The sequence below is a fragment of the Solanum lycopersicum genome, chromosome 7 (genome assembly GCF_036512215.1).
Source record: "Solanum lycopersicum chromosome 7, SLM_r2.1".
NCBI lineage: Eukaryota > Viridiplantae > Streptophyta > Magnoliopsida > Solanales > Solanaceae > Solanum > Solanum lycopersicum.
In genome coordinates this window covers 13,965,003-13,977,994 of record NC_090806.1, presented here as the reverse complement: position 1 = coordinate 13,977,994, position 12,992 = coordinate 13,965,003, and positions in this window count along the sequence as shown.

Below are 12,992 nucleotides of genomic sequence, written 5' to 3'. Positions count from 1 at the left end.
TGGGGTCTGTTTGGCAGGGGAAACCCTCCTATATCTCTGTGATCTGAGAGTTACCACATAAGAGGCGTAGAAATCTCGAACCATCTCCTCACAGTAGCGGCCCACAACATGAGCTATCCACTCTAGTCGGTGTCTGGTGAAGAAATTGTGGATCTTTGGCATGGTAGGGACACTTCCCGTAAGGACCCGCCTTTCCAGTGTAAGGGTCCGTGTCATGACTCCTTTATCATCTAGACACTTTGTGTCTTAATAAACTTTATATTTCCTATCAATACAACACCGGTTGGACTGGTCGAAAATCGGGGTGAGAGCACGTGTTGGTGAGCCAGGAGTGGAATCAGAACTGTCAGCCTCATCATAAGAGGTAGACTGTGCAGCTGTGGCGGGTGTAGGGACTTCAGCGGACCCTGAGTCTTCCTCCGACCACAAAACTCCTAAGGAGACAGACGCTCCTTCTTCATGTGTAGATGACCCAGAAGGCGTGCCGGTGAGTGTGTGCTCCTCATCAGACTGGGAGGCAGTGACTACGCCGGACACAACCTTTTTTGGCGTAGCTCTGGTAGCACTTGCAGCGTGTGATGGAGTTGCAGTGCCTGGATCACGTACTCGGGGTCATACTCATCATCAGAGTCTATGACGAGGCGGGAAGATGGGGCGATAGACTTTGAATGCCCACGTGCGTAAAATTGATCTTGTTTTGGTGCCATAAGAGATAGTACACGTAAAAAGTCAATATTAGTATTTGAAGGAACAAACAAGACGAGCAAAAACAAAACAAAATAAATATAAGAGCTAAGCTGTAATGACATTTCTGTAGTAGCAGCAAAACACGATGGATCAGGTGATGGCTCTTCATGAGTACGATGGATCGTCATGGGGTTCGTCATGTCTTACTTCAACTATGTTAATGTGGAGACCCCTGAAGGAAAGTCTCTGACAAGTGTGACGGTTAAGCAGAACGGACCGTCGTGATAATGATGGTCCGTTGTCAATGTCCATCGTGGGTTACTTAGAAAAAAGTATGAAGACCCTAACGAGAGGTATCTCTGACCGTCATGATTGTTATGCAGGACGGACCATCGAGGGTATGACGTTCCGTCGTAAATGTACGTAAGAGGACACTTAGAAAAGTTTGGGAATAGGGTCTCTAACAACCAGAACGGTTGTGCAGGACGGACCGTCGTAGGATTAACGGTCCGTCGCATGTGTCCGTTGAGGGACACTTGGAGAAAATTGGACAGTGAGGTGGTTGGGGTGTTGGAACGAACCTTATGACAGTCTGTCATGGGTATGATGGTCCGTCATCGGGGTCTCGTTCGGTGAATCAGTGATAGATCTGAGGATGCCACATTCATCCTCTGTGATTCAGATGGAATACTTAGTGATAACCTATATGTTTGTAACACAAATACCTAGTAAACTAGTAATGCTGAAGCGCCTATTTCTAGAGTTTTGACAAGGCAATTTGAGGATTCTCAACCTAGGTCAGACGAAATTGGATTAAAGAATGAAGACCCATCAATAAGAAATAGGCTAATACTAATTGATAAACAAAAATGCAATGTAAATGGGTAGAAATTAGAGACACATACCTCATAACAGGAGAAAGACAAGCAAGTGAGGCACTTGGTTAGCAAGAACAGAACCACAACAGCAGAATCCGACTAGTAGAGAGTAGATTTTAGGAATTTGGGGAACTGAGGAAGTGATCAGTTGATAGAGAAGAAAGGTAGGAAGTTGGAAGTTGGGGGGGAGGGGGAATGGGATAAAGAGGGAAGTAAATGGGTGAAATGAAGGGGTGGGTTTTTTAGATGTTACTAATTTCATTAATGACGCAACGAGTCCCTGATGATGGTCCGTGCAGATGCGGAAGTCCGTCGTAAGTTCAATCATGTGTGCCCTAGTTTTGAAAATAAATGAAAGACGTACCTGGTTCGACGGATTCATGCAACAGTCCATCGGGTGCATGACGGTCCATCGATGTGTTTGTCAGTGATTGTTGCAGTGTGATTTTCTACAGAATTTCCTGGTGATGTGTCTGCAAATTTAAAACCCATTAGTAGAAAATGCTACCATTACTAGAAAGAAAACTATAAGTATTGGGTTGTCTCCCAACTAGCTCCTGATTTAACGTCGCGCACGACTGAAGACACTTGATTACTCAGCTTTCATCAAGATGTTATGTCTCTATCACTTCATTCACAAATTCAGTATGCCCAAAATAAATTTTTTTCGTTGTACATTTGCCTTAAACATTACACCCTCCTTGTTTTCTAACTTAATTTCTCCATGAGGGAATAGTTAAGTAATCAAGTAAGGGCCAGTCCATTTGGACTTGGGCTTGCCCGGAAACCAACGCAACCTAGAATTGTCTAAAAGAACCAAATCCCCAACCATAAACTCTCGTTTTTCACTTTTTAGTTCATGGTTCTTCTTCATCTTTTCTTTGTAGGATATAGCAGATACCGATTGGAGCTCACCACTCTGCCTCATGGACCTACAAATGTTGAAGGTCATTTCTTTATTGTTCAACCAAAATGTCATCTGCCCATTTTCCATATCAACTAAGGCTCTACCTGTATCAAGAAATGGCCTCCCAAGAATAATAGGCACTTCACAATTGACTTCACAATTAAGAATAACAAAAATCTGCCGGAAATATGAACAACTCCACTTTTACTAGCACATCGTGGAGTATCCCTATAGGCCTTTTCACTGTTCAATCAACCATCAGTACCGCATTGCAGTGGGTTTTGGTTCACCCGAACCCAACTTCTTGTAAATCGAGAGGGGCATGAGATTTATGCTTGCCCCCAGATCGCATAACGCTTTTGCAAAATATAATGACCTAACTGTACAAGGAATAGTGAACGCACCCGGATCTTCGTTCTTTTGTAAAAGAGATCTTGTAGCAATAGCACTACAATGCTGCATTCAATTCATCATCCTCAAAAGTGACCGATCTTTTCTTTGTAACCAGATCTTTCATAAACTTGGCATAACTGGCATTTGTTCTAGAGCTTCTACCAAAGGGATATTGATATAAAGATGCTTCAACATTGTTATAAAACACCGATATTTACCATCCTTGGTCTTTTTCACCAATCTCTGAGGGAAGGGTGGTGCTGGTTTAGGCATGAGAATTACCTTCATAGGGACTTATATATCTTTTCTAGTGCTCTCTTCTGCTTCACCACTACCCTTTACCACCTTATCATCATCTTTTTTCACCTTTTTCTCATTAAATGGCATAGATGGGTCAATGGTTTTCTTACCACCACGAGTAGTGATTGCCATACAATGTCCATCATTTTTCAGATTTTGGATAATGTTGCTAGGAAGAGTGCCCTATTGTCATGTGTTCGCAGTCGCAGATAATTGGACCATTTGCAATTCAATCATCTTAAACGATATTGCATGTGTATCGACTTTCTGCCCAATACCTGCTAAATCACTCCTTAAGTCTTTAGTGTGCTAATCAATAGCATCGAACCTCCTCATCATTTTGTGTAACATATCCTCAACTCGCGCCGTACTATCTCCACCATCCCTAGGAGTAACTTCACGATTTTGAGGAGGGACATAGGGCCCATTCCTATCATTTTTGTTACCATAGTTACCCCTGTTGAAGGTGTTGTCGCGGTATGGAGTTTCCATCTCAGACATAATGACCCTCAGGGTTTTAGTTACCATAGATCCGACCTTGGTTTCCTTGACCTAGGCGCCAATTCTCCTGATTTTAGCCTTGAGCACTAGGTCGGAAACCCTCGCCTATTCATTTACCGCATAGGAATTCTCCTCATAATAACATTCATCATTTGGTGGTGGTGGATTAGACAAGTAGTTAACTGCATTTTTCTATTCTTCACCCCCACTAAAATGTTTTAATACCAAACCCAATCTCAGTTCTCATCTGATCCATCTCTTCACAAATCTCATCTGTGGCTGGGTTGTGAGTGGATTGCACTGCGAAGGTATATATCCCAGTATCTGACTTCCTAGTACTCAAAGCTTTATTGTTCCGGGAGAATTTCTCTAACTTTTCGGCAATCTCAGCATAAGGACATTCCCCATAAGAACAACCCGCTATAGTATCCAACACCGCTTTATTATTATCATCCTGTCCCCAATAAAAGTATTCCTTTAGTGACTCATCATCTATACGGTGATTGGGGACGCTTCTAAAAAATGAGGTGAATCTATTCCAAGAACTACTAACTGACTCTCCTTGTAGTGCCACAAAGTTCTTCATTCTGTCTTTGTGGTTTAGTTTCTTGGAGACCGGGTAGTAACGTGCTAAGAAAACATCCCTTAGTTGGTTCCAAGTGAAAATTGAGTTATAAGAAAGCTGAATTAACCAAATAGCATCCTCCCCCATCAGTGAGAGAAGGAAATACTCGTATCCTTATTACATCCAAATCCAAATCAGGCCACCCTACACAACTTTTACACACTACCCTTACCTTAGCTATATGAGAATGTGGATTCTCTGAAGGTAGCCCTGAAAATAAACCTCTGGCAGTGAGAATTAGCATCAGGCTATTAGTTACCACAAAGGTGTGGCCAGGTGGTAGAGGGGGAAAGACAAGTGGCCCATCGGAGTCTTCTATATTGTGATAACCTCCGTAGTATTCTTGAGGACATGGAGCGGGACTTTATCCCCTCTGTTGATTTTCACCCAGAGCATCGAGTAATAACTGACCATGAACATCAACCGGAGCAGGGATGTTCTGGTTTTGATCATCATCATTAATACCCAAGTTTCGATTCATATTGCGTAGTGTATGTTCTAAATCGTGATCGTAGGGAAACAAGGGTACTCTTCCTCTTCGTGTACTTTGGAATACAAGGAAGATAGCTCTGCAAGAATAAAAAACAATTCAAAAGTAATATCAAGAAAATATTGACTAAACTTTAGTAATAAGTTTAAGTTAATCTAAAAGCTACTTCCCCCCGACAGCTACGCCAAAATTGGATACTCTCAAACTTACTTTTCAAATAAGAAGTAAAGCGGTCGTATCAAGTAAAGAACCCAACTAATGAGGTTGGGATCGTTCCCATGAGGAAAATAGTTCAAATTTAGTTTAATCTATTATTACTATAATTTAATCAATTATTTCCTTAGAAAACCAAAAAACAATAAAAGGGTTTTTTTTATATTTCTTGATGAATGAAAAAATACTAACTAAATTAAAATAATTAACTAACATAATCAAATATTGGAGTTTAATCAATTAATAAAAGTAACTAGGGCTTAAGTGTTCCCCACAGGTTCCTGACTTGATAATTCTAACTATAATAATTCTTTCCTAGTATCTTGCATGCAAAGTCATAAGTTATGCATTTCTAAATCCTTGGTCCTCCATGTAGCATTAAGGCGAGTTCTAACGTTGGCCATCCATTAAAAAAACTTCTAAACGAAAGAATTATCAATACATGGAAGATACTATTCTAGAATTGTTATTTTAGTTAGATTTTACCTTATTATTATCCTATGGTTCCCACAACCCTGGTTATGGAGTTTAGTTACCCATAGTCATAATCACAATATTCATATATGTAATATAAGAATTCATGCACTTAGTTCAATGAGAAAGAAAAAAATCTAGAAATTTATTTGATTAATCGATAAAATCACGAACAATCAATTCCATAGAAAAGTGTAACAATCCAAAGTCTAATATCCAAAATAATCTACTAATAAAGAATCTAACATAAACCACCAAAAGTCTAACTATAATAGAGTCTAACAATCAAAGAGTCTAACTCCAAAAATGAGGTTTTTACAACTATTTATAAAAAACAAAAAGCTAATAAAAGAGGGACTCTAATTGTTGAAAATCTGCAAAAATGCGGCTGGGTCTACAGACCTCGTGACAGACCATCACGCTTATGACGGGTCGTCATGGCCTCCGTCGTCCCATTCTTTGCAGATTCTTCTGCTGCTCTCTTCATTACCCTCAATGACAGGTATGACGGACCGTTCCAAGCACGGCGGTCTGTGGAGGGTCTCCGTTTCATAACACTTAAACTTCTTGGAATTTGGATCTTGGGACTACTCTCTTATCATCACAACGAACCAGTAGGATGGACCGTCATGGCAATGACGGTCCGTCATGAACTTCGTAATCCCACACTTAGGTCAGACTTTCCCATCTTCCTTCTGCAGCTTCACTACGATGCCACCTACGGACCGTCACAAGCTCGACGGGACGTCAAAACCTCCATAGGTGGTAAATTTTCTGCATTTCTTGCTCAAAAACATTCGTGTTCATCTTTAGACAGATTTCCTGCAAATAAAGAGAAACTTATATAAAGATCAATAGAAAAAGGCTTTTGGACATACACTAAAATTAAGGAAAAAACATTAAAAATACTGTGAAACCACGGTATATCAGGCGTAGCCTATACATCATTACAATAAAAATGACATATAGGCATGTACAATTTTAGTCTTTAAATGAAAGATAATGAACAAAAGTGTCTATAAGACTAAAAAATATCCAATAGCAAGATAGTGACATCGTCCTCAAAAAGTGAGGACCTATCGAACTAGCAGAATAAGAATCCAAGTCTTCTTCAATGGCCTTCTAGAAACTCAATGGAGGTAACCTATATTTTGTAGTAAACATAAATAAATGGGTTAGTAAATCAGTTGTACTAAGTATAGGCATATGCACATAAAATATTTGAAACATGCATGAAAAAGGGACATTTACTTTAGAAGGCATGTTAAGTCATTTGAAAGCCTTTAATGCACATACAAGATAGCATATACAAGAAAAGGAATCACAACAACATAAGGCATGTTCATAAATAAGGACAACATTATCATAAAGTCACCTTAACATATCATGTTCATTAGTTTATATCATTAATCATACAAGAACCTTACCAACAATCCCATCCCAAGCCTACAAGTGCAATACTCATGTGAAGCTCCATAACCCCATAAAATCAAGTAAAAAAGATAGGAGATCATAAATAAATCCTATCTTCACATCACATATCATCATAGACAGTTATCACTACATATAGCAATTTAGACCAACATCATGTTCATTAATATAGTCATCATCATGTAAAGTATAATCATAAAAGTCAACATCAAACATAATGACAACTTCCTAGGACTCCTCTTAGAGTAAACTTCTTCAATGTTTAGGTAGAGTCCCATACCCCAACCTATACTAAGTCAAACCCCTTAAGTCACCCTAGTTAGTGTTCACTTTGTTACTTCATTTTACTTTAAAGAACACCTTCTTTAACCGAAATAGACCACAATAGCTAAATTTGGAATCCAGTGTCATGAAATGCTACACTAAAAGAAGTGGACTACTTGTCAAGGTAGTACAAAAACATGAACATAGCATTCTATGTGGATCCACTAGCTAGTATTCCTATGATGGTAACATAGTTCAAGAACTATGAGATATGCTTAGGATCCTCTTTATGCACATTGCATTATTATCTCCAATATCATGAGTATAATAGTGAACCTTCCTTACTTATAAAGGGACACTCCTCACTACTAGTTCCTTCGGTGCTAAGCTAGAATCCTTTTTTAAAATGTCTTTAAGCCTTTATTCATCATGATAAATTAGTATAGTCCATAGGAGATGAACCCCTTGTATATCATAACCATTTAGATCATTATGAATTGCATGAGAATGTCGTTTCAATGTAACCCATATATGTGAGATTAGCACATCATCATCATCATCATCATGTCATAATAAGGAATATAGGAAATTCATAACCAACCTTATATCATTACATCTTAAGAATAATCTAACAATCAGATAACCTATATATTTCAATTTCATCATCATATCATCACCTATCCATTTCAATCAGAAGACATGCTTCAATTAAACTTCATAACCAAGTAAAAGCCATCACAACTTAAGTAAGGTTTAAGATCACAATGTCTTGCCAATTTTCCTTCAAAAGCCATAATCATTGGTATTACCCTCAACCAATTCAATTTTATCCATTAATAGGTGTAATAACATCATATAATCGTAATTAATACAAGAACTAGGTCGATTACATCATCACTACCCAAGTTAACATCAACTCACAACCTAGGGTTAGGGAAAATAGGGTTCATCATGAATTCGTCAAGAAATTGATCCAATATTAAAAATATATAATCCTAGGCAGTCCATGAACGAATTATAATAGATAAAACAAGTCTAACAATCAATCCATCTTCAATTCCAATCAATTCATAAACAAAATCCAAGGTTTGGGAAATTTAGGGAAGGGACACGATCCATACAAAATTCCATAATCAAATCAATTACTCAATAATATACACTCAATTAGCCTTAGGCAATTACAATTCATCACACTTAACCATCAATTTCAAGTTTAAAAGAGAACCCATTAGAAGAGGAAAACCCTTGGAATTGGGTGATTTGGAAATAAACTTTGAAAGGACCTCTTGGGGAAAGGAATCCCAAGAGTGAATGACCCAAACCTTAATGAAGCTTAATACACAAAATTTGAGAATAAAATTTAAGAACATGGTCTTCTTCTCCAAGCTTTCTTAATCCTTCAATGGAGGTTGAGTTGAAAGAGAAAGTAGAGAGAGGTGAGACTTTTTGGGTTTTGATTTGCGGAGTTGATTTGATCGAGTGAAAGTGTCTTAAAACTGATTTAAAACCAATGTATACTTGTCGCTGAAATTAACCAAAAGACCGCTCACTTAACTGGGTCTTTTTAAGAAATCAAATTGACATAAAAACGACGCCAACAAATATGGGAAATGGCTGCGCAGCGTGGGGACAATTTCGTTATTTTGTTTTGAAAATCCGTGTTGAGGCAGTTAACATCATGGAGAACCCACGTTGTGATGAAAATTTTTGCCTTCCTTGTGTGCGCCACGCGCAGTGGCCTTCATCTCTTTGCTGCCACAAGCTGCTTCGGCAGCTTGCTCTCCAAGGTTTGGGTCCTCCTCAAGGACCCTTTGGGCGGTCCTTGGGTAGTTGTTACTAGACGTTTGCACTCTATATACTATATTTTACCTATTTAGAGTTTTTTTACAAGTTTTAGACCTCATATGACAGTCCCGAACCTTCACACAACATAGAGACGTCTACTAGCTCAATGTTGCTAGTTTCCAGACGTCATTGAGGTTTCTTGACGTATTAACTCAAAAACTTCCTAAATGACTTATAACCGTTATTTTAGGTCATAAAACTTTGTTACCAAATTTAGACCTACATGTAGGTCTCTAGCTTAGGTATTATACTTTCGTAGTTTTACATTATCCTCCCCTTAGGAGTATTTCCCTGAAAGACACTAAAATCTTTTGAAGGGAAAGGATAGACTCAATATTAGAAGCCCAACAAACAACAACATATCACAACAGGAGTTACAACTCAAATCAACATAACATGGCATTTACATATAGAAACTCAAAGAATCAACTTCCACATACAAGAGCTGAACATCACAACATGAGGATTTTTCCTTTTCGACAATAACATGAGCTCGATAAAAAATATAGAGTCACTTATGCCAAAATTTCCTTTCAACACACAGCAACATGATCATTATCATTTCATGAAGTAAACAACATACCAAATACACCAAATAAGTGTAAGTCAATTAAAAGAGAATTTTTCCATAAAAAGTCATTTTGACATAGACTCTTATCATAAATATGCATATCTTTGTAAAACAAGTCAAATTCAATTTTACTCATTATTTTAGTTATTAGTAGGAAAAAATAACCTTAATTATCAAATAGATGAGGATATAGGGAGTTCATGTCGGCCTCTACCTCCCATGTTGCTCCCTCAACTAATTGGTTCTTCCATAACACTTTTACGGACGACACCTTCTTGTTCTTGGACTTCTTCACTTGTCGATCAAGGATTTCCACCAGAACCTCTTCATAAGAGAGGTTTCTATCCACTCCTACACCTTCAATATGAAGAATGGAGTTGGTGTCATCAATGCACTTCTTAAGCATGGACATGGAATGTCGGGTGAACTGAAGCTATATCACTAAGTAATCTCAATTCCTATGCAACCTTGTCAACACTTTGAAAAATTTCACAGGGACCCAAATAAAAAGGACTTAACTTCCCTTTCTTGCCAAATCTCACCACCCCTTTAATGAGTGAAATTTCCAAATACACTTTATTACCTTCCTCAAATCCTAATTCTCTTCTATTATTATCCACGTAAGACTTTTGATGGCTATAGTCTGTTTTCAATCAGTTCCTTATGATACAAACTCTTTTCAAAGCATCATAGACAAATTTGGGACCAAAAAGTAAAGACTCTCCAGCCTCAAATGATCCCACCGGAGATCTGTATCTCCTATCATACAAAGCTTCGAAAGGAGCCATGGATATAGACGAATGGTAACTATTGTTATAATAGAACTACACCAAATGCAAGTGCTCATGCCAACTCCCCTTGAAGTCGATGACACAGGATCTAAGCATATCCTCAAGAGTTTGAATAGTATGCTCCCTTAACCATCCGTTTTTGGATGAAAAGTGGTGCCTAACCTTACTCTTATACCAAGGCCTTTTTTAAATGACCTCCAAAATGTAGATTTGAATTGTGCCCCTATCCGATATGATGGATAATGTAATACCATGAACACTCACAATCTCATCTATATAGATCTTTACGTAATCCTCCACTGAGTAAGTGGATTTAATAAAGATCAAGTGAGTTGATTTCGTCAATCTATCAATAACCACCCATATAGAATCATTTTGCCTTCGTGTCCGAGGCAAACCAACTATGAAGTACATATTAATGACTTCCCACTCCCATGTGAGAATTTGGATTTATTGAGGTAAACCACTCGGCTTTAGGTTGTCAGCTTTCACATGTTGACAATACATTTTGCAACAAATTCTGCTATTTGTCCTTTTAATTCATTCCACCAAAATACTTCTCTAAGGTCATGATACATCTCCGTAGAACCCGAATGAATTGAATAACAGAAACCTTGAGCTTCCTCTAGGATCCGATTTCTCAAATCATGCATATTGGGTACAGATAACCTCTCTTAGTACACCTCAAAACACCATCCCTCCTAAGGAGAATAATTCATTGAGCTTGCCAAGAATAAATTTCTTTAACTCCATCAATGATTTGTCAAGGTGTTACTTAGTATTCACCTCAACCACCTAAAATGACTCAGAGTTATTATGGACAATAAAACCACCATTCGGAGAATTTTCCAATCTAACACCCAAATGAGCCAACCTATGGAGATTTTTCACTAGGTCTTTCTTGCCCTCTTAAACATGAGACACACTACCCATGGTCCGACTTAGAGCATCCACAACAATGTTGGCCTTGCCGTGGATGTAGAGAATACTCATGTCGTAAAACTTCAACATTATTAACCACCTTCATTGTCGGAGATTCAAATCCTTTTGAGTAAACACATATTAATGTCTCTTGTGGTTGGTATACACATCAACATGAACACCATATAGGTAATGCCTCAAAAATTTTAAGGCAAACACCACGACCGCTAACTCGAGATCATAAGTTGGGTAGTTCTTCTCATGAACCTTGAGTTGCCTAGAGGCATATCGTATTACCTTCCCGTGTTACATAAGGACGCAACCTGATCCCAACAGGGATGCATTGAAATATTCCATGAGACCCTTAGTAACCTCTGCTAAAGTCAACACTAGAGTCGTGGTAAAACTACCTTTCAAGATTTGGAAGCTTCTTTCACACGCATTCGACCACTCAAATTTCACATTCTTTAGGGTCAAAGTAGTCAAAGGAAATTTAATGGACGCAAAACCACCCACATACCTCCTATAATACACGTATAGGCCCAAGAAACCTCTTATTTTAGTTGGATCCAAAAGTCTAGGTCAATTTCTAACCGCCTCAATTTTCTTTGGATCAACCTCTACACCCTCACTAGAGATGATATAACCATGAAACTCCACTTACCTTAACAAAAACTCACACTTTCTATACTTGGAAAATAGTTGGTGTTCCTCCAAGACTTGTAACACCACTCTTAAATGCCCTATATGATCACCCTCATTTTTTTAATACACCAAGATATTGTCAATGAAGACAATGAGAAAAAAATCTAGTTAGTTTTGAAACACCCTATTTTTTAGGTCCATGAATACTGCTGGGGCATTAGTCAACCCAAAAGACATCACCCTAAACTCATAGTGACCATATATGGTTCGAAAGGTCATTTTTGGAATATCTTCATCTCTAAACCTAAGTTGGTGATATCTCAACCTTAAGTCAATTCTGGAAAAGTATCTTGCCCCTTGGAGTTGATTAAACAAGTCGCCAATCCAAGGGAGAGGATACTTATTCTTAATGGTCACTTTATTGAGTTGTCCGTAGTCAATACACATCCTAAGCTACCCATCCTTGTTATTCACAAATAAAATTGGAGCACCACATGGGAAAATACTAGGTTGAATGAAGCCTTTGTCTAGTAAACCCTTGAGTTGAGTCTTCAACTCTTTCAATTCGGTCGGAGCCATCCGATAAGGAGGAATTGAAATGGATTCTTATCCGGTAGCAATTCAATACCAAATTTAATTTCCCGTTCAGGAGGAATTCCAGGAAGATCATTAGGAAAGACTTCTGGAAATTCCCTAACTACAGGGACTAACTCAATGGTAGGAACCTCAGAGTCTAAATCTTTGAATCTTACAATATTATATAGACACCTTTAGAGATCATTTTAAAAGATTATAGACAATAAATAATATGACCTCTAGGTATAGAACTTTCCCCCTTCCACTCTACGCCAGGTTCATTAGGAAAGTTAAACTTGAGAACTCTTGTCCTACAATCAATGGAAACAAAACAAGCATTCAACCAATCCATAACCAAAGTAACATCAAAATCAACCATATTGAGTTCTTCTTATTCAACATGAGTAACTCTATTGAGCAACATTATAGGACAATTTCTATATACCCTTTTTGCAACCAACAACTTACCTACTAGGGTAG